This window comes from Cervus elaphus, chromosome 19, assembly GCF_910594005.1.
Source record: "Cervus elaphus chromosome 19, mCerEla1.1, whole genome shotgun sequence".
Lineage (NCBI taxonomy): Eukaryota > Metazoa > Chordata > Mammalia > Artiodactyla > Cervidae > Cervus > Cervus elaphus.
The window spans coordinates 83,860,267-83,884,588 of NC_057833.1; the positions used below are offsets into that span (position 1 = coordinate 83,860,267).

Below are 24,322 nucleotides of genomic sequence, written 5' to 3' on the forward strand. Positions count from 1 at the left end.
GTATCATTTCTTTTTAGATTCCACATATAAGTGATGTATGATATTTCTCTTTCTCTCTTACTTACTTCACTCAGTATGGCAATCTCTAGGTCCATTCGTGTTGCTGCAATGTCCATTTTTTATTTTTAAAAATATGTTTAAATTACTTTCCGAAAATGTTACACCTACTTACATTCCCACAAATAATGGGTGAAAGAGCCCATTTCCCCATACCATTCAAGCCTTGGCAGTCTGCAATCATTTCGTGTTTTGCTGATGACTGAGTAAAGATGCTAATCCACTCTTTTAATTTGTATTTTCCTAACATTCTGTGAGGCTGTAAATTGTTTCATATGTTTACTTATCACTTTTGTTTCCTCAGGTATGACCTGCCTTTGTGGTTCCTTCTAACAGCTGGAAGCCTTTTTCTTAACATGCTATAGAGCTCTTGAGATAGGAACTTTTGTCTATCATACGGGTTGTGGGTATTTCCCCCAATGTTTTGTTTGGCTTTAGATTTTGTTTATGATATCATTTGACATAGAAGTTTCAAATATTTATCTCATCTAAAATGTCAAAGTTTTCTTCTTTGGATGATGGCTTTCCTAGCTTATTTTAGATCTTTCCCACCCCAAGGGTATATACTCTTCTGACACTGGGTGATTTTTTTTTTTTTTATTCTTAATTTTACTTTGGCAAATTTATCAAATGGGAAAGTAGGATATACCTGAATATGATCAATTACTTTACTCTTGGAGACAGGGCTTGTTGATATCAGTCTGCCATAACCTGATCTCTTTCAGCCCAAACAAATGATTCTTCTATGCCTAAAAAAAAAAAAAAGAAAGAAAGAAAGAAATCAGTTAAGACAGTATGGTACTGGCACAAAGACAGAAATATAGACCAATGGAACAGAATAGAAAGCCCAGAGATAAATCCACAAACCTATGGACACCTTATCTTTGACAAAGGAGGCAAGGATATACAATGGAAAAAAGACAACCTCTTTAACAAGTGGTGCTGGGAAAACTGGTCAACCACTTGTAAAAGAATGAAACTAGAACACTTTCTAACACCATACACAAAAATAAACTCAAAATGGATTAAAGATCTAAATGTAAGACCAGAAACTATAAAACTCCTAGAGGAGAACATAGGCAAAACACTCTCCGACATAAATCACAGCAAGATCCTCTATGACCCACCTCCCAGAATATTGGAAATAAAAGCAAAACTAAACAAATGGGACCTAATGAAGCTTAAAAGCTTTTGCACTACAAAGGAAACTATAAGTAAGGTGAAAAGACAGCCGTCAGATTGGGAGAAAATAATAGCAAATGAAGAAACAGACAAAGGATTAATCTCAAAAATATACAAGCAACTCCTGCAGCTCAATTCCAGAAAAATAAGTGACCCAATCAAAAAATGGGCCAAAGAACTAAACAGACATTTCTCCAAAGAAGACATACAGATGGCTAACAAACACATGAAAAGATGCTCAACATCACTCATTATTAGAGAAATGCAAATCAAAACCACAATGAGGTACCATTACACGCCAGTCAGGATGGCTGCTATCCAAAAGTCTACAAGCAATAAATGCTGGAGAGGGTGTGGAGAAAAGGGAACCCTCTTACACTGTTGGTGGGAATGCAAACTAGTACAGCCACTATGGAGAACAGTGTGGAGATTTCTTAAAAAACTGGAAATAGAACTGCCATATGACCCAGCAATCCCACTTCTGGGCATACACACTGAGGAAACCAGATCTGAAAGAGACATGTGCACCCCAATGTTCATCGCAGCACTGTTTATAATAGCCAGGACATGGAAGCAACCTAGATGCCCATCAGCAGATGAATGGATAAGGAAGCTGTGGTACATATACACCATGGAATATTACTCAGCCATTAAAAAGAATTCATTTGAACCAGTCCTAATGAGATGGATGAAGCTGGAGCCCATTATACAGAGTGAAGTAAGCCAGAAAGATAAAGAACATTACAGCATACTAACACATATATATGGAATTTAGAAAGGTGATAACGATAACCCTATATGCAAAACAGAAAAAGAGACACAGAAATACAGAACAGACTTTTGAACTTTGTGGGAGAATGTGAGGGTGGGATATTTCAAAAGAACAGCATGTATACTATCTATGGTGAAACAGATCACCAGCCCAGGTGGGATGCATGAGACAAGTGCTCGGGCCTGGTGCACTGGGAAGACCCAGAGGAATCGGGTGGAGAGGGAGGTGGGAGGGGGGATCGGGATTGGGAATACATGTAAATCCATGGCTGATTCATATCAATGTATGACAAAACCCACTGGAAAAATAAATAAATAAATAAATAAAGAATTATCAATAAAACAATTGAACTAAATAAAGTGTATAATCTTTAATGAAGATGCAAGAAGTAACATCAAGAATAGAAAAAGTGAATGGTCAAGAGTTAATACTTAAATAGTGCTTACCTGAGATTCATGGCTACAGCCCCCCAGGACTTTTCCCAGACACTTGTACACATTAAACACTTCAATGAGTATACTTTTACTGGCTGGATGAAAGGATGCATGCATGGATACACAGGTTTCAAACAAGCCTTAAATAAATACATCTCCAATCCAAAAACTAACCCAAGGCCAATGCGAAAGCATTGGTGATCAAAATTAAACTCTTACAGATATAGCCCATATGCTATTAGTAGTTTACATTTCACTCATCTGTAAAATGAAATATATCTTTCAGTTTATTCACAGAGTGATTAAATTGCTTTCAAAGAAATTTCTGATCTTCAAGTGCCAACCAAAGAACTCTTAAGAGGTGATTATCTGAGGCAGAAACTATTGAGCCCAGAGGAAATCTACTTACCCCCATCTGGTCACTGGATGGCAAAAATCAGTTGCTCCTAATGTGATTTTCATGGCAATAATTAACAATCATGACTTTACAGATGACAAGGAGCTCTCTATACTCTCTGTACATTATTCTGTGTGATTCTCACACCCATTCTACAGATGAGAAAAAAATGAGTTTCAAAGAAGATAAATAAATGGTCCCACAAACTAAATCGAGATTCAAGAGTTCTTACCCTCTAAATCCCACTATTTTCTCACTTAGAACAAATATATCCATCACCACCTTCATTCTCACCAAAGATGAAAAGCAAGATTATATGATTATTGTCCCCCACAGGGGTAGTTACTTCTTACCTCCCAGGGATTTACACCTGATATATCTTCGCAAAGATTTTCTGTTTCATAAAACCCACAGACTACCTTCAGACAGCCCCAGAACCTTCATCTTCCAGGAGATGGGCATAGTTAGATTATAAGCAGCAGGGATCTATGATTGGACGATGAATCATCAGCCATGGTCCACCCTCTACGTCAGAGGAGGTGGGAGAGAGGCCAAACTCAGTCAAGTGAGGAAATCTTCTGAACATAATTGTAGCAAGTAGAAATGACTCCATTTCTATCACTGAGCTCTGAGCATGGCAGGGCTGGGGTGCAGTTCTGTATCTTCACCGGCATCTGCTGAGACAGCCTCAGCCTCATTCCTGTTTAGGTGGTCAGGCCACACAGGTCACTGGTGGGACATTCTTCCCTCCCAACACAAAGTCTTTTTGGATCTGACTTCTCTCTTCTACCTTCCAGCGCCACTGCCACCTCCTTCACGATAATGTCCAGGACTCAGAGTGACCCAGCCATTCCCCAACTCGCATTTGGCACCTCTGAGGACTCTCATGAATGGAGTCTTTCTGCAGGCTGCCCTGGTCCCTTCCTGACCCATCCCACCACTAATGGGATCTTTCCTTTTCCTGGTTCCTGCCCAGGGGGAAAAAAAATCCCTAAACCAGTGATTTTCAACCAGTATTGGTCCTATTCCCCAAAGGGTACTTCGGAAATTTGTGGACATATTAATTGGTTGTCATATGACAGGAGTTATATTACCCATGAATTTCACTTTATTTCAGGACAGTAAAGAAGACTTCACAAAATATTTACTACATAAAGCAGTCATTAGTTTTAATAGAACTGAGGATCACTGCCATCAACCACCTCTCTCCCCTTTCCCCTTCTGAGGATGAGCTAAAGAAGCATGGCTGCAGAATATAGTGCTATCACTGGGACCATCATCTCTTCCCTCCTCCTGCCCATCTGACTCCACCTTCTCCCTGTTTGGGAAAATGCTCTCCAGTCCTCGGGTTCAGAAAAGCTGTCAGTGACTTCCTCTGACATTGATACTCCCCAAGACCCCTGAGTCTCAGATTTTCAAAGCCTGGCTAAAGCTTCTATTGTCATATCCCTTCCTGCAGCAAGCATGTTCCAGAGTCCAGCTGTCCAGATAGGATAAGGGTCACCAAGTAAGGCATGTATTAGGGGAAACACATCCACTAGTACTTCCCATGTGTTACCTCCGCACACTATCAAGAAAGACCCACTTACCAACTGGTCATTTGAAGCAGCCTCCAGAATGGTTTTATTATCATAACCATCATAGACGACAGCACAAGGCAGTCATTCCAGGGTGTACAAAGCTGTTAGGTGGAACTCACTACTGCTCAAAGCTACAGCACCATCAAAACACAGCAGACCCCTAAGTAAGAGGATTCTAGTCAAGCATCTGCTTTACACCTTGCCACCTCTCCAACCAGAGAGCTCTACTCGCCTTCAGGGCTTTGCCATAAATGCCCCTCATCCTGTTTGTACAGAACCGATAGATAGCTCCTGAAGGAGATCAAACCAGTCAATCCTATGAGACAAGTGCTCGGGCCTGGTGCACTGGGAAGACCCAGAAGAATCGGGTGGAGAGGGTGGTGGGAGGGGGGATCGGGATGGGGAATACATGTAACTCCATGGCTGATTCATGTCAATTCATGACAAAACCCACTGCAATGTTGTGAACTAATTAGCCTCCAACTAATAAAAATAAATGAAAAAAAAAATTTTTTAAATAAAAAGCAGAGACATTACTTTGCCAACAAAGGTCCATCTAAAAAAAAGAAACCAACTCTGAATATTCATTGGAAGGACTGATGCTGAAGCTGAAGCTCCAATACTTTGGCCACCTGATGCTAAGAGCCGACTCAATGGGAAAGACCTTGATGCTGTAAAAGATTGAAGATAGGAGAAGAAGGTGACAACAGAGGATGAGATGGTTGGATGACATCACCAACTCATTTTGAGAGAAGGGAATGGCTACCCACTCCAGTATTCTTGCCTAGAGAATCCCATGGACAGAGGAACCTGGCAGGCTACAGTCCATGGGGTCGCCAGAGTCGGACACAACTCAGTGACTAAAGAGATAGAGAGAGTGGGAACCTCCTGTATGGCACAGGAAGCTCAGTTCAGTACTCTGTGATGGCCCAGAGAGGTGGGATGGAAGCGGTGGTGGGAGGGAGGCTCGCAAGTGAGGGAATATATGTATGCGTGTGCTCCGATAAGTCCCTTCAATCGTGTCCAGCTCTCTGCAGCCCCATGAACGGTAGCCCACCAGGCTCCTCTGCCCATGGGATTTTCCAGGCAAGAATATTGGAGCAGGTTGCCATTTCCTCCTCCAGGGGATCTTCCTGACCCAGGGATCGAACCCATGTCTCTTGAGGCTCCTTCATTGCCGGTGGATTCTTTACCACTAGAGCCACGTAGGAAGCCTGGATATATGTATACATATAGCTAACTCACTTTGTTTTATGGCAGAAGCTAACACAAAACTGTAAAACAATTATACTTCAATAATAATTTTTTTAATTCACTGGATTTTTTTTTTTTAAGAATTTCAAGCAGGGCAAACAGCATTAAAGCAAGTACAAAGCACAGGTCATTGACATCAGTCCTGTCCATGCTGTTTCTCCCATGCTCCCATCACCAGAGCAGAAGCAGTCTGCTCAGTAGTAGTGACTTCTCTATGTCTTGGCCTAACTTCCCCAAGCCTCCCAGGCTCCAATGCCCAGGGTCCAGCCCACAGCATACAACGGGGACAATGTCTAACTAGGGGCTGGGTGTCTGCCACACAAAAAGTTCGTTTATCTTTTCTCCTAAAATGGACTCTTCCCCTCCCTGGCTTACAGGAGTCTTTCACCCCCAAAGATTCAGCCAGCCCCTCTCCTACCTCAAAGCTGATTTTTCCTTCCTCCCTTTCAGTGACAATTTTGATAAGCCTACCCTTCCAAATGCAAGTCTAGGGTAGGGGATTTCTTCATGGAGGCCCCTGGAACACAAAAGAGTAATCTAAGATACCCAGGATCTAAACCCCAGGGACAAGGTGGACAACCCAACCTCATGGTAGAGAGATGATGGGGTGCTGCAGGTGTGAAAATGCACACGCAGCACACCTCTCTGCAGGGGCAGCCAGAGTGGTGTGTTAAATGTTTAACAATGGGTTCTCTGAAAGAAAAAAAAAACAAAACTATTAATAACTTGTAGCATTTGCCAGTTTTCATGATATAATTACTCCCACTGTGGCTGATCTCAATGATTTCAAGCTACCACCATGAAGTCACTGATCAGAATTGATAAGGGGACTTCCCTGGCAGTCCAGTAGTTAAGACTTTGCCTTCCAATGCAGGGGGTGTAGATTTGATCCCTAGTCAGGGAGCTAAAATTCCACATCCCTTGTGCCCAAAAAACCAAAACATGAAGAAAAAAAAAAGAAGCAATTGTAAAAAATTCAGTGAAGACTTTAAAAATGGTCCTCATCAGAGTTGAGAAGATAAGCACACAGTCCCCCTCCTGAACTGGTGACAGCCCATTCCAGCACACCACAGGGGGGCCAGCACTGGCTCCAGCCCCATGTTGCCATGTGGACTGGGCTTGGCAGAGCTTCTTTTTCTTTTTTATTCTTTTTTTTTTCTTCATTTATTTTTATTAGTTGGAGGCTAATTACTTTACAATATTGTAGTGGTCTTTATCATACATTGACATGAATCAGCCATGGATTTACATGTATTCCCCATCCCGATCCCCCCTCCCACCTCCCTCTCCACCCGATTCCTCTGGGTCTTCCCAGTGCACCAGGCCCGAGCACTTGTCTCATGCATCTCAGAGCACCAGCCTGGGCTGATGATCTGTTTCACCCTAGATAATATACATGTTTCGATGCTGTTCTCTCAAAACATCCCACCCTCGCCTTCTCCCACAGAGTCCAAAAGTCTGTTCTGTACATCTGTGTCTCTTATTCTGTTTTGCATATAGGGTTATTGTTACCATCTTTCTAAATTCCATATATATGTGTTAGTATACTGTATTGGTCTTTATCTTTCTGGCTTACTTCACTCTGTATAATGGGCTCCAGTTTCATCCATCTCATTAGAACTGATTCAAATGAATTCTTTTTAATGGCTGAGTAATATTCCATGGTGTATATGTACCACAGCTTCCTTATCCATTCGTCCGTTGATGGGCATCTAGGTTGCTTCCATGTCCTGGCTATTATAAACAGTGCTGCGATGAACATTGGGGTGCACGTGTCTCTTGGCAGAGCTTCTGAACTTTCAAGACTGGAAGTTAGATTTTCCTGTTTGGCATTTCCATTTTAAAGTTGTGCAGGCCCATGAATCCCTGAGTTTGGAATCCTGACCCAGGCCAGAAAACCCTTGTTGTGGTGAGATGTGGAGGGGAGTTTTGCCTCTTAGGCCTCCATATCTTCATATCTCCTATATTATGAAAATAAAACATTAACATGTCAGAAGATCACCTACCCTAGCGACCGCTCCCGTGCATTCCTCCATAAGCCTCACGGAACATTCTGAGGCTCATGATTGCTCAGCCAGGACATATTCAGTTACTACTGGGTTGGCCAAAAAGTTTGTTGGGGTTTTTTTCATAAGATGTTATGGAAAAACCCAAGCGAACTTTTTGGCCAACCCAATACATTGAAAGAACTCAGATAGAGACCAGTTGTCTGGTATCTTCTCAATGATATCCCAATATCAGGGAAGTGTAAAAATAACTAATGGCAACAATGGATGGTGATGATCAATGATGATGATATACTTTTAAAAGCATGGGCTCCAATTTTGCTGGACACTTTAAGCCTCTGTTTTACCCTTTTCCTCCTCTCTTGTTCTTTTTGATGATGCTTTATGTATATTCCATGTCACTCAGCAGCTACAGGAGATGGATGACTATGGAAGCAAAAGATAACAGGCAGAAGCAGGGAGAATTTTCTCTTGCCTGCAGCAGGCAGTTGAATACATTTTTCAAGCCTGAAACATCATAGAAACAGAATGATTTTTTTAAGTGCCCTTTCTTTTATTTTCATTCGTTTGCTTTCTGTGGTTTTTTTTTTAATTGCTCATTTTGCTTAAGGAGCCTCAAGGCATAAGCACAGCAAAGTATCATTAATTAAAATATTTAAAATTACAGCAGTGGTTACAAAGCTCCCAAAGATGCCCAGGCAGCACAGACAGCAAATACAATTATTATCCATAATAACAGCCAAATCATCACTACTGCTGTCTACTCAGAGACAATGCATCCCTCTCGGAGTGCTCAGTGGCTATGACAATGAGTAAATCATGACTACCTAAAATGGGACTAGATGGGATTTCTGGGGCCGTTCTCAGTCTATGCACAAACCTTGCCATTCCTCATGCCTCTGCCTCACCCTCTGTGAGAGTTTTCTAGGCAGAGAGCTGCTGCATGGCAGACACTCATGCCCCCTCCCCAGCTCATCCCCCAAGAATCCAGGGAGAGCTTCAGCAGTGAATCAGCCAGGGCTTGATGTGCCAGCTGGTACACCATAAACATGTTAGTGCTCTTCCTGCACCTGGAAGACCCCTCTGTAGGAAATCATTCCCATAAAATAAGCCCACAAGAGTAGAAATGGTAATAACTTATGTTAAAGCTTTCAGACACAGAAACACATAGAGCATTTCCCATGCTACTCCAAACGATGAAGTCTTCATTCATTCATTCGCTCAAGATTTATTGAACATCCGCCATGTGCCAAGCCAGGACTTTTTCTTTTTTTTTTAATGCAGACCATTTTTAAAGTCTTCATCAAATTTGTTACAATATTTTTTTCTGTTTTGCATTTTGGCTTTTTGACCTTGAGGCATGTGCAATCTTAGCTCCCAGATTGAAGATCAAACACACACCCCCTTCATTAGAAGGTGAAGTCTTAACCACTGAACCACCAGAGAAGTCACTGAGCCGGGACTTTTTTCTAGGCACCACAGGGATACTGAGAAGAAAGACTTCAAATCTTCAGTTTACTCAGAGTTCAGAGGGAAAGATGCAGATAGTTACAATAAAGGAAAGGCCAGTTGGGATGAGAGCAAAGCAGGGAGGCACCCAACCCACTGGGGGAGAGAAAGAGGCGTCATGGAGAGCGTCTCATGAGAGGTGAGGCCTGACTTGAATTCTAACGGTGCTCACAGAAAATGCTCTTGGTGCCCCTCCCATACCTCCTTGGCACTTGACACATCCCTGCAGGCCCAGCTTCTACCTTCTGACTTCCAACTGCCAGCACCTGCACCTCTGAGCCTGAGAGCTTCACCCAGCTGCTATATCAGCTCTGCCTGTTTGAGTGGCAGGCCAGCATGCCAGAGAATTAACTCCTCCTGGGAGAGTCCTCGACCAACAACAGAGTGAAGTTGGTGGATAGGTCCTCCAGGAATCTCACCTCTCAGATGGGATGACTCAGAGACCAGTTCTCCACTGCTCTACTCTACCTCCCAGAGTTCTCCAGAGGGAGTAAGCTAGCTGCCCATGGGACTAGCCTGTTTGCTTGACCACCTTGCCTATCTCTAACCAGTGCAATTCCCTCATCTTCTGCCAGAATCTCCTGGGATTGCCTTCCAAATGAACTGCTTGCACTAACAAGCCTATTCTCATGGGCGTCAGCCGGACCATCTCAAACTAAGACAGTGCTCAGTTACAGAAACATGGGAAAATTCAGACAGAGGAGGCAGGACACTTACCCACTGTGAATAGCTAGCTGGGTCGGGCTGAAGCACAGAGGTGAGTGAGGAAAGAGCTTGTCCCTGCAGTGGTGACAATCAAGATCACAGACCCCTCTTAAGGTCTTTTTGTGTTTGCAGCTCTCCACAAGGAATACTCACACACACACATTCAGGATAAATACACAGTAACTTACTTTGTCCCAGGTACCACTCTGGGTCTTGTTTTGGCTTGCCTCCCTCATTTTGTCCTCTTTCAATTAAGTGATACATGCCAAGCCCCTTATGCTGGCACAACTGACCTGGAAGCTGCATAATATACTTCCTATAGCCATTGTCTCAGTTCTAAAACCACGGGCACAAGAATGGTGCCTGCTCCAGGATGGCTCCAACTGACCCCTCCTTCCACCCCCACAGTCACAGCTTTGTATGTGATTGTTTCAAGATTTTGTGTGCACTTTGTTTCAAGGTTGATCTGCATGACTAAAAGAATATGGGAGAAGTGATGGCATGTGACTTTCAAGGCTAGGTCATCAAAGACATGGCAGTTTCTCCCTTGCTCTTAGATTGCTCCCTCCAGGAAAAGCTAGCTGCCATACTGTGAGGATGCTCAAGCAGCTCTCTGGAGAGGCCCATGTGATGAGGAATGGAGGAGGCCTTCTTCCAACATCCAGCAAAAACCTGAGACCTCCAACCAACAACTGTGTAAGTGAGCCATCTTACAAGCAGACCCTTCAGCCCCAGGAAGATATCTAGAATACTGCAATCTTTTTTCCAAAAAAATTATATATTTATTTTTTGGCTGTGCTGGGTCTTCATTACTACATGCAGACTTTCTCTAGTTGTGGCGAGCAAGGGCTACCCTCTAGTTGTGGTGTGCACACCTGTAGTGGTTTCTCTTGTTGTGGAGCACAGGCTCTAGACAGCACAGACTCCAGTTAATTGCAGCTCACCAGCTCCAGAGCACAGGTTCAGTAGCTGTGCTGCATGGGCTTGGCTGCCCAGTGGTATGTGGAATCCTCCCAGACCTGGGACTGAACCCATGTCTCCTGCATTGGCAGGTGGATTTCCAGCCACTGAAACACCAGGGAAGTCCCCAGACAACATCTTGACTGTAATTTCATAAGCGACTCCAATCAAGAACCAACCCAGATAACCTACTTCCACCTTCCTGAATCTCAGAAGCTGTGCAAGATAGCAGATGTTTCTCATTTTATGCCACTAAGTTTTGGGGTAAGTTGTTTCCCAGCAATAGATAACTAATGCAGTGTCACATTCCCACTTTCTACCCAGCCTAGTCCCACCTCTGAATCAGGGAAAATAAGAAAGAAGGAAAGAATTGTAACAGAAGATGATGAACTTCATTTTGCACACTCTGAGTAACATCCAGAAGGAGATAATAGGGGGTGAGTAATTGGAAATATGAGCCTGATGTCTACGCAGAGAAGAAACTAAGGCTAGAGCTCCAATGAATATTAATAAGTTGTCAAGATACAGAAGTCAGTGAAGACCTGTTGTGAAGGGAAAGGCCCAAGAAGAGTCGATGTAGTACAGATTGTTCATATTCTCCCTCCATGAAGTGGTAGAATTAGTCAATGCTAAGAGCTGAGTTACAAGGAATCAAACTTGTGGTAGGTTTTCCTACTTTAAAGGTGAAAAATCCAAAAGTCACAAGGGGTCCTGAATTAGCTACTAATTGCTGCAGGAGAAATTACCCCATTATTTAGTGGCTTAAAATAATAAACATTCGTTATTATCTTACACAGTTTCAATGAGTCTGGAATATAGAAGATGCTTGGCTAGCTGATTCTGGTAATATATACAAGAACAATTATCATACTGTTGTCTAATAGAAAATATTAGAAACGAGGGAGGAGCCAAGATGGCGGAGGAGTAGGACGGGGAGACCACTTTCTCTCCTACAAATTCATCAAAAGAATAACTGAATGCAGAGCAAACTTCACAAAACAACTTCTGATCGCTAGCTGAGGTCATCAGGCGCCCAGAAAAGCAGACCATTGTCTTTGAAAGGAGGTAGGACAAAATATAAAAGATAAAAAGTGAGACAAACGAGCTAAGGACGGAGACCCGTCCCAGGAAGGGAGTCTTAGGCGGCCTTGCTTGGGCTAGGGTCCGGGCCTGAGTGCCCTGAGGACAATCGGAGGGAGCTTCTGTGAGGTGCCAACTTGAACTGTGGGAGACCAAAAGAGAGAAAATTAACCGGCCGGAACACACTGCCGGCCGTTCGCAGAACAAAGGGACGGAGAAAGTCCTGAGAAGAGCTCGCAGGCTGCGGACCGGCCCAGCCCCGCCGAGGCAGGAGGCAGTGGGGAGGGGAAGGTCGCGGTGAGACACAGGGCGCAGGCACCCGACCGGCGCGGGCGGGGACTGGGGCTGGGGACGCAGAGGGCGGAAGGCGCGCGCACCCGACTGGCGCCAGCGGAAACTGAGACTGGGTCCGCGGAAGGGAGTGAGTGTGCCACACCTGGGGATAGTGCGCCCATCAAGCCCCTCGCTGCCTGGACCGCTCTGACGGGGAAGGCACAGAGAGCAGGCGCAGCTTTTCCTTCCGCGCTTTTGTGTAACACCCGAGGGCTGGAACCTAGCGCAGCGCGGGGCGCGCTCCATATAGAACAGCCGGAAGCCTGAGCAGCGCAGACGGAGAAAGCAGCGTCAGCCCCTCCCGGCAGGGCCAGCCCCTCCCCGCAGCGTCAGCCCCGCCCCACAGCGCCAGCCCATCCCCGCAGCGTCAGCCCCTCCCAGCAGCGCAACGGAACTAGCTACCTGAATAAGAGTCCACCTCCGCCCGCCTGTGTCAGGGCGGAAATGAAGCTCTGAAGAGACCGGCAAACAGAAGCCAAATAAACAAAGGGAACCGCTTCAGAAGGGACTGGTGCAACAGATTAAAATCCCTGTAGAAAACACCGACTTCACCGGAAGGGCCCTGTAGATATCGAGAAGTGTAAGCTGGAACGAGGAGCTATCTGAAACTGAGCCGAACCCACACTGACCGCAACAGCTCCAGAGAAATTCCTAGATATATTTTTACTTTTTTTTTTCTAAGTAAGGGAAAAAAAATTTTTTTTTCTTTTTATATTTTTTCTTTTGTATTTTTTCTCTTTTATTTTCCTTTAAAATTCCCTATTACTCCCCCATTACTCCTTAACTTTCATTTTCATAGATTTTTACGATTTTTTTAATTAGGGGGAAAAAAAATTTTTTTTTTCTTTCTTTCTTTTTTTTGTTTTTTTTTCTTTTTTTTCTTTTTCTTTTTTTTTCTTTTTTCTTCTTTTTTTTCCTTTCCGTTTTCTCTTTTATTTTCTATTTTTCTTTTTCTCTTATTTCTTTTAAAGTCCTCTAGTACTCCTCTACTACTCTTCATTTTCATTTTCACTACACTATAACCTTACAAAAAAAAAAAAAGAGAAGCCCTATCTTTAAACCGAAGATTATTCTCTCCCAATCTTGACTCTCTGTTTTCTACCTCAGAACACCTCTATTTCCTCCTTTCCCCTTCTCTTCCCAATCCAATTCTGTGAATCCTTGTAGGTGTCTGAGATACGGAGAACACTCTGGGAACAGACAGCTGTGTAGATCTGTCTCTCTCCTCTTGAGTCCCCCTTTTTCTCCTCCTGCTCATCTCTATCTCCCTCCTCCCTTTTCTCCTGTTCATGTAACTCTGTGAACCTCTCTGGGTGTCCCTAACGGGGGCGAATCTTTTCCCCATTAACCTAGAAGTTTTATTATCAGTGCTGTATAGTTGGAGAAGTCCTGAGACTACAGGAAGAATAAAACTGAAATCCAGAGGCAGGAAACTTAAGCCCAAAACCTGAGAACACCAGAAAACTCCTGACTACATGGAACTTTAAGTGATAAGTGACCGTCCAAAAGCCTCCATACCTACACTGAAACCAACCACCACCCAAGGGCCAATAAGTTTTAGAGCAAGACATACCACGCAAATTCTCCAGCAACACAGGAACATAGCCCCGAATGTCAACATACAGGCTGCCCAAGGTCACACCTAACACATAGACCCATCTCAAAACTCATTACTGGGCACTCCATTGCTCTCCAAAAAGAAGAAATCAAGTTCCACGCACCAGTACACTGATGCAAGCTTCCCTAACCGGGAAACCTTGACAAGCCAATCGTCTAACCCCACCCACTGGGTAAATCCTCCACAATAAAAAGGAACCACAGACCTCCAGAATACAGAAAGTCCACTCCAGACACAGCAATCTAAACAAGATGAAAAGGCAAAGAAATACCCAACAGGTAAAGGAACATGAAAAATGCCCACCAAGTCAAACAAAAGAGGAGGAGATAGGGAATCTACCTGAAAAAGAATTTAGAATAATGATAATAAAAATGATCCAAAATCTTGAAAACAAATGGAGTTACAGATAAATAGCCTGGAGACAAAGATTGAAAAGATACAAGAATTGTTTAATAAAGACCTAGAAGAAATAAAAAAGAGTCAATTAAAAATGAACAATGCAATGAATGAGATCAAAAACACTTTGGAGGGAACCAAGAGTAGAATAACGGAGGCAGAAGATAGGATAAGTGAGGTAGAAGATAAAATGGTGGAAATAAATGAAGCAGAGAGGAAAAAAGAAAAAAGGATCAAAAGAAATGAGGACAACCTCAGGGACCTCTGGGACAATGTGAAACGCCCCAACATTCGAATCATAGGAGTCCCAGAAGAAGAAGACAAAAAGAAAGGCCATGAGAAAATACTCGAGGAGATAATAGCTGAAAACTTCCCTAAAATGGGGAAGGAAATAGCCACTCAAGTCCAAGAAACCCAGAGAGTCCCAAACAGGATAAACCCAAGGCGAAACACACCAAGACACATATTAATCAAACTAACAAAGATCAAACACAAAGAACAAATATTAAAAGCAGCAAGGGAAAAACAACAAATAACACACAAAGGGATTCCCATAAGGATAACAGCTGACCTATCAATAGAAACCCTCCAGGCCAGAAGGGAGTGGCAGGACGTCCTGAAAGTAATGAAAGAGAATAACCTACAACCTAGATTACTGTATCCAGCAAGGATCTCATTCAGATATGAAGGAGAACTCAAAAGCTTTACAGATAAGCAAAAGCTGAGAGAATTCAGCACCACCAAACCAGCTCTTCAACAAATGCTAAAGGATCTTCTCTAGACAGGAAATGCAGAAAGGTTGTATAAACGTGAACCCAAAACAACAAAGTAAATGGCAACGGGACCACACCTATCAATAATTACCTTAAATGTAAATGGGTTGAATGCCCCAACCAAAAGACAAAGATTGGCTGAATGGATACAAAAACAAGACCCCCATATATGCTGTCTACAAGAGACCCACCTCAAAACAAGAGACACATACAGACTAAAAGTGAAGGGCTGGAAAAAAACATTTCATGCAAATGGAGACCAAAAGAAAGCAGGAGTTGCAATACTCATATCAGATAAAATAGACTTTCAAATAAAAGCTGTGAAAAGAGACAAAGAAGGACACTACATAATGATCAAAGGATCAATCCAAGAAGAAGATATAACAATTATAAATATATATGCACCCAACATAGGAGCACCGCAATATGTACGGCAAACACTAACGAGTATGAAAGAGGAAATTAATAGTAACACAATAATAGTGGGAGACTTTAATACCCCACTCACAACTATGGATAGATCAACTAAACAGAAAATTAACAAGGAAACACAAACTTTAAATGACACAATGGACCAGCTAGACCTAATTGATATCTATAGGACATTCACCCCAAAACAATCAACTTCACCTTTTTCTCAAGTGCACACGGAACCTTCTCCAGAATAGATCACATCCTGGGCCATAAATCTAGTCTTGGAAAATTCAAAAAAATTGAAATCATTCCAGTCATCTTTTCTGACCACAGTGCAGTAAGATTAGATCTCAATTACAGGAAAAAAATTGTTAAAAATTCAAACACCTGGAGGCTAAATAACACACTTCTGAATAACCAACAAATCATAGAAGAAATCAAAAAAGAAATCAAAATATGTATAGAAATGAATGAAAATGAAAACACAACAACCCAAAACCTATGGGACACTGTAAAAGTAGTGCTAAGGGGAAGGTTCATAGCATTACAGGCTTACATCAAGAAACAAGAAAAAAGCCAAATAAATAACCTAACTCTACACCTAAAGCAATTAGAGAAGGAAGAAATGAAGAACCCCAGGGTTAGCAGTAGGAAAGACATCTTAAAAATTAAGGCAGAAATAAATGCAATAGAAACTAAAGAGACCATAGCAAAAATCAACAAAGCTAAAAGCTGGTTTTTTGAAAAAATAAACAAAATTGACAAACCATTAGCAAGACTCATTAAGAAACAAAGAGAGAAGAACCAAATTAACAAAATTAGAAATGAAAATGGAGAGATCACAACAGACAACACTGAAATACAAAGGATCATAAGAGACTACTACCAGCAGCTCTATGCCAATAAAATGGACAACTTGGATGAAATGGACAAATTCTTAGAAAAGTATAACCTTCCAAAACTGAACCAGGAAGAAATAGAAGATCTTAACAGACCCATCACAGGCAAGGAAATCGAAACTGTAATCAAAAATCTTCCAGCAAACAAAAGCCCAGGACCAGATGGCTTCACAGCTGAATTCTACCAAAAATTTAGAGAAGAGCTAACACCTATCTTACTCAAACTCTTCCAGAAAATTGCAGAAGAAGGTAAACTTCCAAACTCATTCTATGAGGCCACCATCACCCTAATTCCAAAACCTGACAAAGATGCCACAAAAAAAGAAAACTACAGGCCAATATCACTGATGAACATAGATGCAAAAATCCTTAACAAAATTCTAGCAAACAGAATCCAACAACATATTAAAAAAATCATACACCACGACCAAGTGGGCTTTATCCCAGGAATGCAAGGATTCTTCAATATCCGCAAATCAATCAATGTAATACACCACATTAACAAATTGAAAGATAAAAACCATATGATTATCTCAATAGATGCAGAGAAAGCCTTTGACAAAATTCAACACTCATTTATGATTAAAACTCTCCAAAAAGCAGGAATAGAAGGAACATACCTCAACATAATAAAAGCTATATATGACAAACCCACAGCAAGCATCACCCTCAATGGTGAAAAATTGAAAGCATTTCCCCTGAAATCAGGAACAAGACAAGGGTGCCCACTCTCACCACTACTATTCAACATAGTGTTGGAAGTTTTGGCCACAGCAATCAGAGCAGAAAAAGAAGTAAAAGGAATCCAGATAGGAAAAGAAGAAGTGAAACTCTCACTGTTTGCAGATGACATGATCCTCTACATAGAAAACCCTAAAGACTCTACCAGAAAATTACTAGAACTAATCAATGAATATAGTAAAGTTGCAGGATATAAACTTAACACACAGAAATCCCTTGCATTCCTATATACTAACAATGAAAAAACAGAAAGAGAAATTAAGGAAACAATACCATTCACCATTGCAACAAAAAGAATAAAATACTTAGGAGTATATCTACCTAAAGAAACAAAAGACCTATACATAGAAAACTATAAAACACTGATGAAAGAAATCAAAGAGGACACAAACAGATGGAGAAACATACCGTGTTCATGGATTGGAAGAATCAATATTGTCAAAATGGCTATTCTACCCAAAGCAATCTATAGATTCAATGCAATCCCTATCAAGCTACCAACGGTATTTTTCACAGAACTAGACCGAAGAATTTCACAATTTGTATGGAAATACAAAAAACCTCGAATAGCCAAAGTAATCTTGAGAAAGAAGAATGGAACTGGAGGAATCAACCTGCCTGACTTCAGACTCTACTACAAAGCCACAGTCATCAAGACAGTGTGGTACTGGCACAAAGACAGAAATATAGACCAATGGAACAGAGTAGAAAGCCCAGAGATAAATCCACGAACCTATGGACACCTTATCTTTGACAAAGGAGGCAAGGATATACAATGGAAAAAAGACAACCTCTTTAACAAGTGGTGCTGGGAAAACTGGTCAACCACTTGTAAAAGAATGAAACTAGAACACTTTCTAACACCATACACAAAAATAAACTCAAAATGGATTAAAGATCTAAATGTAAGACCAGAAACTATAAAACTCCTAGAGGAGAACATAGGCAAAACACTCTCCGACATAAATCACAGCAAGATCCTCTATGACCCACCTCCCAGAATATTGGAAATAAAAGCAAAACTAAACAAATGGGATCTAATGAAACTTAAAAGCTTTTGCACTACAAAGGAAACTATAAGTAAGGTGAAAAGACAGCCATCAGATTGGGAGAAAATAATAGCAAATGAAGAAACAGACAAAGGATTAATCTCAAAAATATACAAGCAACTCCTGCAGCTCAATTCCAGAAAAATAAGTGACCCAATCAAAAAATGGGCCAAAGAACTAAACAGACATTTCTCCAAAGAAGACATACAGATGGCTAACAAACACATGAAAAGGTGCTCAACATCACTCATTATTAGAGAAATGCAAATCAAAACCACAATGAGGTACCATTACACGCCAGTCAGGATGGCTGCTATCCAAAAGTCTACAAGCAATAAATGCTGGAGAGGGTGTGGAGAAAAGGGAACCCTCTTACACTGTTGGTGGGAATGCAAACTAGTACAGCCACTATGGAGAACAGTGTGGAGATTCCTTAAAAAACTGGAAATAGAACTGCCATATGACCCAGCAATACCACTTCTGGGCATACACACTGAGGAAACCAGATCTGAAAGAGACATGTGCACCCCAATGTTCATCGCAGCACTGTTTATAATAGCCAGGACATGGAAGCAACCTAGATGCCCATCAGCAGATGAATGGATAAGGAAGCTGTGGTACATATACACCATGGAATATTACTCAGCCATTAAAAAGAATTCATTTGAACCAGTCCTAATGAGATGGATGAAACTGGAGCCCCTTATACAGAGTGAAGTAAGCCAGAAAGATAAAGAACATTACAGCATACTAACACATATATATGGAATTTAGAAAGATGGTAACGATAACCCTATATGCAAAACAGAAAAAGAGACACAGAAATACAGAACAGACTTTTGAACTCTGTGGGAGAAGGTGAGGGTGGGATGTTTCAAAAGAATAGCATGTATACTATCTATGGTGAAACAGATCACCAGCCCAGGTGGGATGCATGAGACAAGCGCTCGGGCCTGGTGCACTGGGAAGACCCAGAGGAATCGGGTGGAGAGGGAGGTGGGAGGGGGGATCGGGATGGGGAATAAGTGTAAATCTATGGCTGATTCATATCAATGTATGACAAAACCCACTGGGAAAAAAAAAAAAACAATGAGAAATCAAAAAAAAAAAAAAAAGAAAATATTAGAAACAATCTAGATGGGCAATAGGAAATGGATAAATATATATATATATATATATATATATATATACATTAAAAATGAGGTTTAAGAAAAACTTTAATAACATAGGAAATGACCCATAATGTCACCCCAAAAGCATGATGTAAAATTATAGAGTATGATTTCAATTTCATTAAAATATTTGAATTACATAAAAAGACAAAAAGTGCATATACCAATATAGTTATGTTACATTTTACAAAGCAATGGACCACTCCCAAAATTAGTGGCTTAAAACTATAACCATTTATTTGTTTTTGACTCTACAGCCTGGATAGTTCTTTTCCTGGTCTTTCCTGGGTCACTGGTACAGCTACAATGACCTGGTGGCATGACTGAGACTGTCTGGTCCCTCATCTGGAATGAGTGGAACAGTTAGGGGCTGTCTGAACCTCTCTCTCTTTCCCCTCCTCTCTCTTTCACCATGATCTTCCAGAAGAACAGCCAGATCTTCACACAGTGGTTCTGGGCTCCAAGAGGAACTGTTCCAAAATAATAACCCCTAATGTGCAAGACTGTAGTAAGTCTGTGCTTGTGTTACATTTGCTTATGCCCCATTAGCCAAATATGGCAAGTCTGAAATGGTAGGGCAGGTTGATAGACTGGAAATCAAGGTAAGAGCTGATGTTGCAGTCTTGAGTCTGAATGCCACAGGGCAGCAGGCTGGAAACTCAAGCAGGGTTTCTATGTTACAATCTTGAGGAGAATTCCTTCTTCCTCAGAAAATCATAGTCTTTGTTCTTAAGCCTACAGCTGATTGAATGAGGCCAACCCACAATATGAAGTATAACCTGCTTTACTCATAACTTGACTGATTTGACTATTAATCACATCTTTAAAACATACGTTCACAACAACACCTAGACTTGTATTCAACAATAACAACAAAATAATAGTAATAATTTAGCATGATAACCTAGCTAAGGAGGCACATAAAATTAACCATCACACATAGCCAACCTCAGAGTCAGTGTGGGAGGGGACTGCATGGGGCATGAAAACCCAGAAGCATTATTCTTTGGGAGCCACCAACAGAACAGGTTACCATGGTAGATATATCTGGATGGCAGGGTTCTTTCCTCTTTTTATGTGTATGTTTGAAAATTTCTTCAAAGAGCATGTATAACATTTTATAAAAATAACAAATGTTTTATAATGATTCATACTCATTATTTTAAAATGCAAGACACACAGAAAAGTACAAAAAAGAAATCACGTCACTGGAAATCTTACCACACAGAAATAACCAGTGTTATCATTTTGTGATCATCTTTGTGGTGGCCCTCTGATATTTACATAGATGTCAGGAAAAAGAGAGAAAAGAAAGCTGGGGAGATAGACACAGAGAAACATTTCTAAAAATGACAAGATTCTATGAATGCTATTTGTAAATTTAATTTTTTTTTCTTGAATTTAACAGAAGATAAAGAAACAATGGGCTTCCCAGGTAGCTCAGTGGTAAAGAATCCACTTGCCAGTGCAGAAGCAAGTTCAATCCCTGAGTCAGGAAGAACCCCTGGAGAAAGAAATGACAACCCACTCCAGTATTCTTGCCTGGGAAATCCCATGGACAGAGGAGCCTGGAAGTTTACAGTCTATAAAGTCACAAAGAGGCGACATGACTTAGTGACTAAACAACAAAGGAACTGAAGGAAATTTGAAAGATTCATAGTGCATCAAATGTTTCTTCATTAACTTAAAAATTAAGGTTAAAGAAATTTTTTAAATGTTATGAGGACCATGGAAAGTGGTAGTTACATTTTTTAACGAGAATTTTAAATAGTATTGGCTAACTTGCTGCTTCAAGTAGCATGGAGGTGATAATACTCTCATACTTCCTCCCACTCCTCTACCCTTCAGTGTCTACTGATTAGGCTGGTTCATTTTGCCAGAGTTTATAATAGTAGCATTCTATGCTGCAACCACACTTTGCTGAGAAAAAAATAGTTTTTTATTCAAATGAATTCATTGCTCACCACTAACCCTTTTTTATAGCTTTGTCAAACCTGATCTCATTGCCAAAGAGCTCTGGGTTTATGTAAGCAGGTCATATTTAAGACTTCTGTCTGTTGGCTTCTTCTGTGGGCAACTTCTTGGCTGCATATAGTTTTCTTAGTCTTACTTTCCAAACCTCAGAACTTTATAAACAGTGTGCCATCATCTTTGAACATAGGAAGTTATCATAGAATATAGGAGGATAGACTCATTTTTCCCACTGTCAGGAATTGCTTTGTGCCTAGATGTCTGAGGAATGCCGTCTTTATTCTTTAAATTCAATCATTTAACCTAGAAAAATCAGTCATTCTCTCTCTTTTTTTCACTTGCAGGGTACCCTTCCACATGTGGATTTGCAAGTTTGAATATTCTCTGAATTCTTCCTCTTTGTAGGATTCTCTACTACAAGGACACCCATTACCTTATTTTGAATCACTTTTGTTTCACTTCCTCTTCCTTCTAACTAATCTTTTTTTTTCCTTCCTCCTCTACATTCAATGTGATTATCTCTAGCTTTCCCTTCATACCATTAATTCAGTTTTTAGCTCTGGCTATTCTGTTCTTGCTATTTTATGTTGTGAAAAGTGAAAGTGCTAATCTCTCAGTCACGTCCAGCTCTTTGCAACCCCACGGACTGTAGTCCGCCAGACTCCCCTATCCATGGAATTCTCCAGGCAAGAAAACTGGAGCAGGTAGCCATTCCCTTTTTCATGGGATCACTTTATTTAAATCATTTCTTTAGGTCTGCAATATCCTTTTATAGCTCATCCTGTTGTATTACCATCTCATCTTTCAGAGTTTGTTGTATCACATTTATAATCCTACTAATTTATTCTCTAATGAAAACATTGGTGAGGAAGCCACTTCTACCACCTGATTTGTGTTTCTTCCAGACTGGGCTCTTCACCTGACTTTTGGACTAATTGATTTTCCTATGATACTTAGGTTCCTGTTTGCTTAGTTGCTTTGTGATTTCTTTTCATCTAGTTTGTACCTAATGTCAGCAACTCAATCCATAATACCCTTCCCTTCGTACCTTGAGCCAGTTTGCCTTTTCCAACTTAGTTTCATTTTGAGATCTGGGTATTGTTGGTCCAGCCACTTTTCTGTAGCCTAAGAGAAGACAGAACTCAGCCAGAAGTTAGTTCAGTCTTCGTTGATGAAACTTTGCTCCAAACTTTCTTCTGAGAAAACACTAATGCCTTAGACCAGGGCCCAACCCCCACAACCGAGAGCATGGCCCACTTCTGTGGGCTAAGGTTCATCCTCCAACTCAATCCAATGTCTTGGAAGATAACAAGCCCTTTACCCTACTGATGGGACTAGAAGCCAATATCACCTTTCCAGAAAACAATTTGGTAATAGGTATCCAGATAACCACGATGGTGTGATCATTCACCTAGAGCCAGACATCCTAGAATGTGAAGTCAAGTGGGCCTCAGGAAGCATCACTACAAACAAAGCTAGTAGAGGTGATGGAATTCCAGTTGAGCTATTTCAAATCCTAAAAGATGATGCTGTGAAAGTGCTGCACTCAATATGCCAGTAAATTTGGAAAACTCAGCAGTGGCCACAGGACTGAAAAAGGTCAGTTTTCATTCCAATCCCAAAGAAAGGCAATGCTAAAGAATATTCAAACTACCGCGCAGTTGCACTCATCTCACATGCTAGCAAAGTAATACTCAAAATTTGCCAAGCCAGGCTTCAACAGTACATGAACTGTGAATTTTCAGATGTTCAAGCTGGATTTAGAAAAGGCAGAGAAACCAGAGATCAAATTGCCAACAAACGTTGGATCATCAAAAAAGTGAGAGAGTTCCAGAAAAATATCTACTTCTGCTTTATTGACTATGCCAAAGCCTTTGACTGTGTGAACCACAACTAACTCTAGAAAATTCTTAAAGAGATGGGAATACCAGACCACCTGACCTGTCTCCTGAGAAATCTGTATGCAGGTCAAGAAGCAACAGTTAGAACTGGACATGGAACAGCAGACTGGTTCCAAATTGGGAAAGGAGTACGTCAAAGCTGTATATTGTCACCCTGCTTATTTAACTTATAAGCAGAGTACATCATGCAAAATGCCAAGCTGGATGAAGCACAAGCTGGAATCAAGATTGCCAGGAGAAATATCAATAACCTTAGATATGCAGATGACACCACCCTTATGGCTAAAAGCGAAGAAGAACTAAAGAGCCTCTTGATGAAAATAAAATAAGAGAGTGAAAAAGTTGGCTTAAAACTCAACATTCAGAAAACTAAGATCATAGCATCTGGTCCCATTACTTAATGGCAAATAGATGGGGAAACAATGGAAACAGTGACAGACTTTATTTTCTTGGGCTCCAAAACCACTGCAGATGGTGACTGCAGCCATGAAAATAAAAGACACTTGCTCCTTGGGAGAAAAGCTATGACCAACCTAGACAGCACATTAAAAAGCAGAGACATTACTTTGCCAAAGGTTTTCCAGTAGTCATGTATAGATGTGAGAGTTGGACTATAAAGAAAGCTGAGTGCCGAAGAATTTATGCTTTTGAACTGTGGTGCTGGAGACAACTCTTGAGTGTCCCTTGGACTGTAAGGAGATCCAACCAGTCAATCCTAAAGGAAATCAGTCATGAATATTCATTAGAAGGACTGATGCTGAAGCTGAAACTCTAATACTTTAGCCACCTGATGGGAAGAATTGATTCATTGGAAAAGACCCTGATGCTGGGAAAGACTGAAGGCAGGAAAAGGGGATGACAGAAGATGAGATGATTGGATGGCATCACCGACTCGATGGACATGAGTTTGAGTAAGGTCTGAGAGTTGGTGATGGACAGGGAAGCCTGGAGTGCTGCAGTCCATGGGGTTGCAAAGAGTCGGACATGACTGAGCAACTGAACTGAACTGAGCTGAACTGATCAAGACTTTGGGCTTCCCTGGTGGCTCAGTGGGAAAGAATCCACCTGCCAATTCAGGAGACACAGGTTCAATCCCTGGGTCAGGAAGATATCCTGGAG

The 24,322-nt window shown here is 41.3% G+C and overlaps 1 long non-coding RNA gene across 1 annotated transcript in view; it reads right to left on the reverse strand.

Annotated features, from left to right (window-relative positions):
• Positions 1-689: 689 nt before the first annotated feature.
• Positions 690-24,322, reverse strand: part of LOC122676152 — a 136,544-nt gene continuing 112,911 nt past the window's right edge. The window contains exon 3 of the long non-coding RNA XR_006335451.1: positions 690-806. This is a non-coding gene — a long non-coding RNA (uncharacterized LOC122676152). The remainder of the gene's footprint in view (positions 807-24,322) is intronic.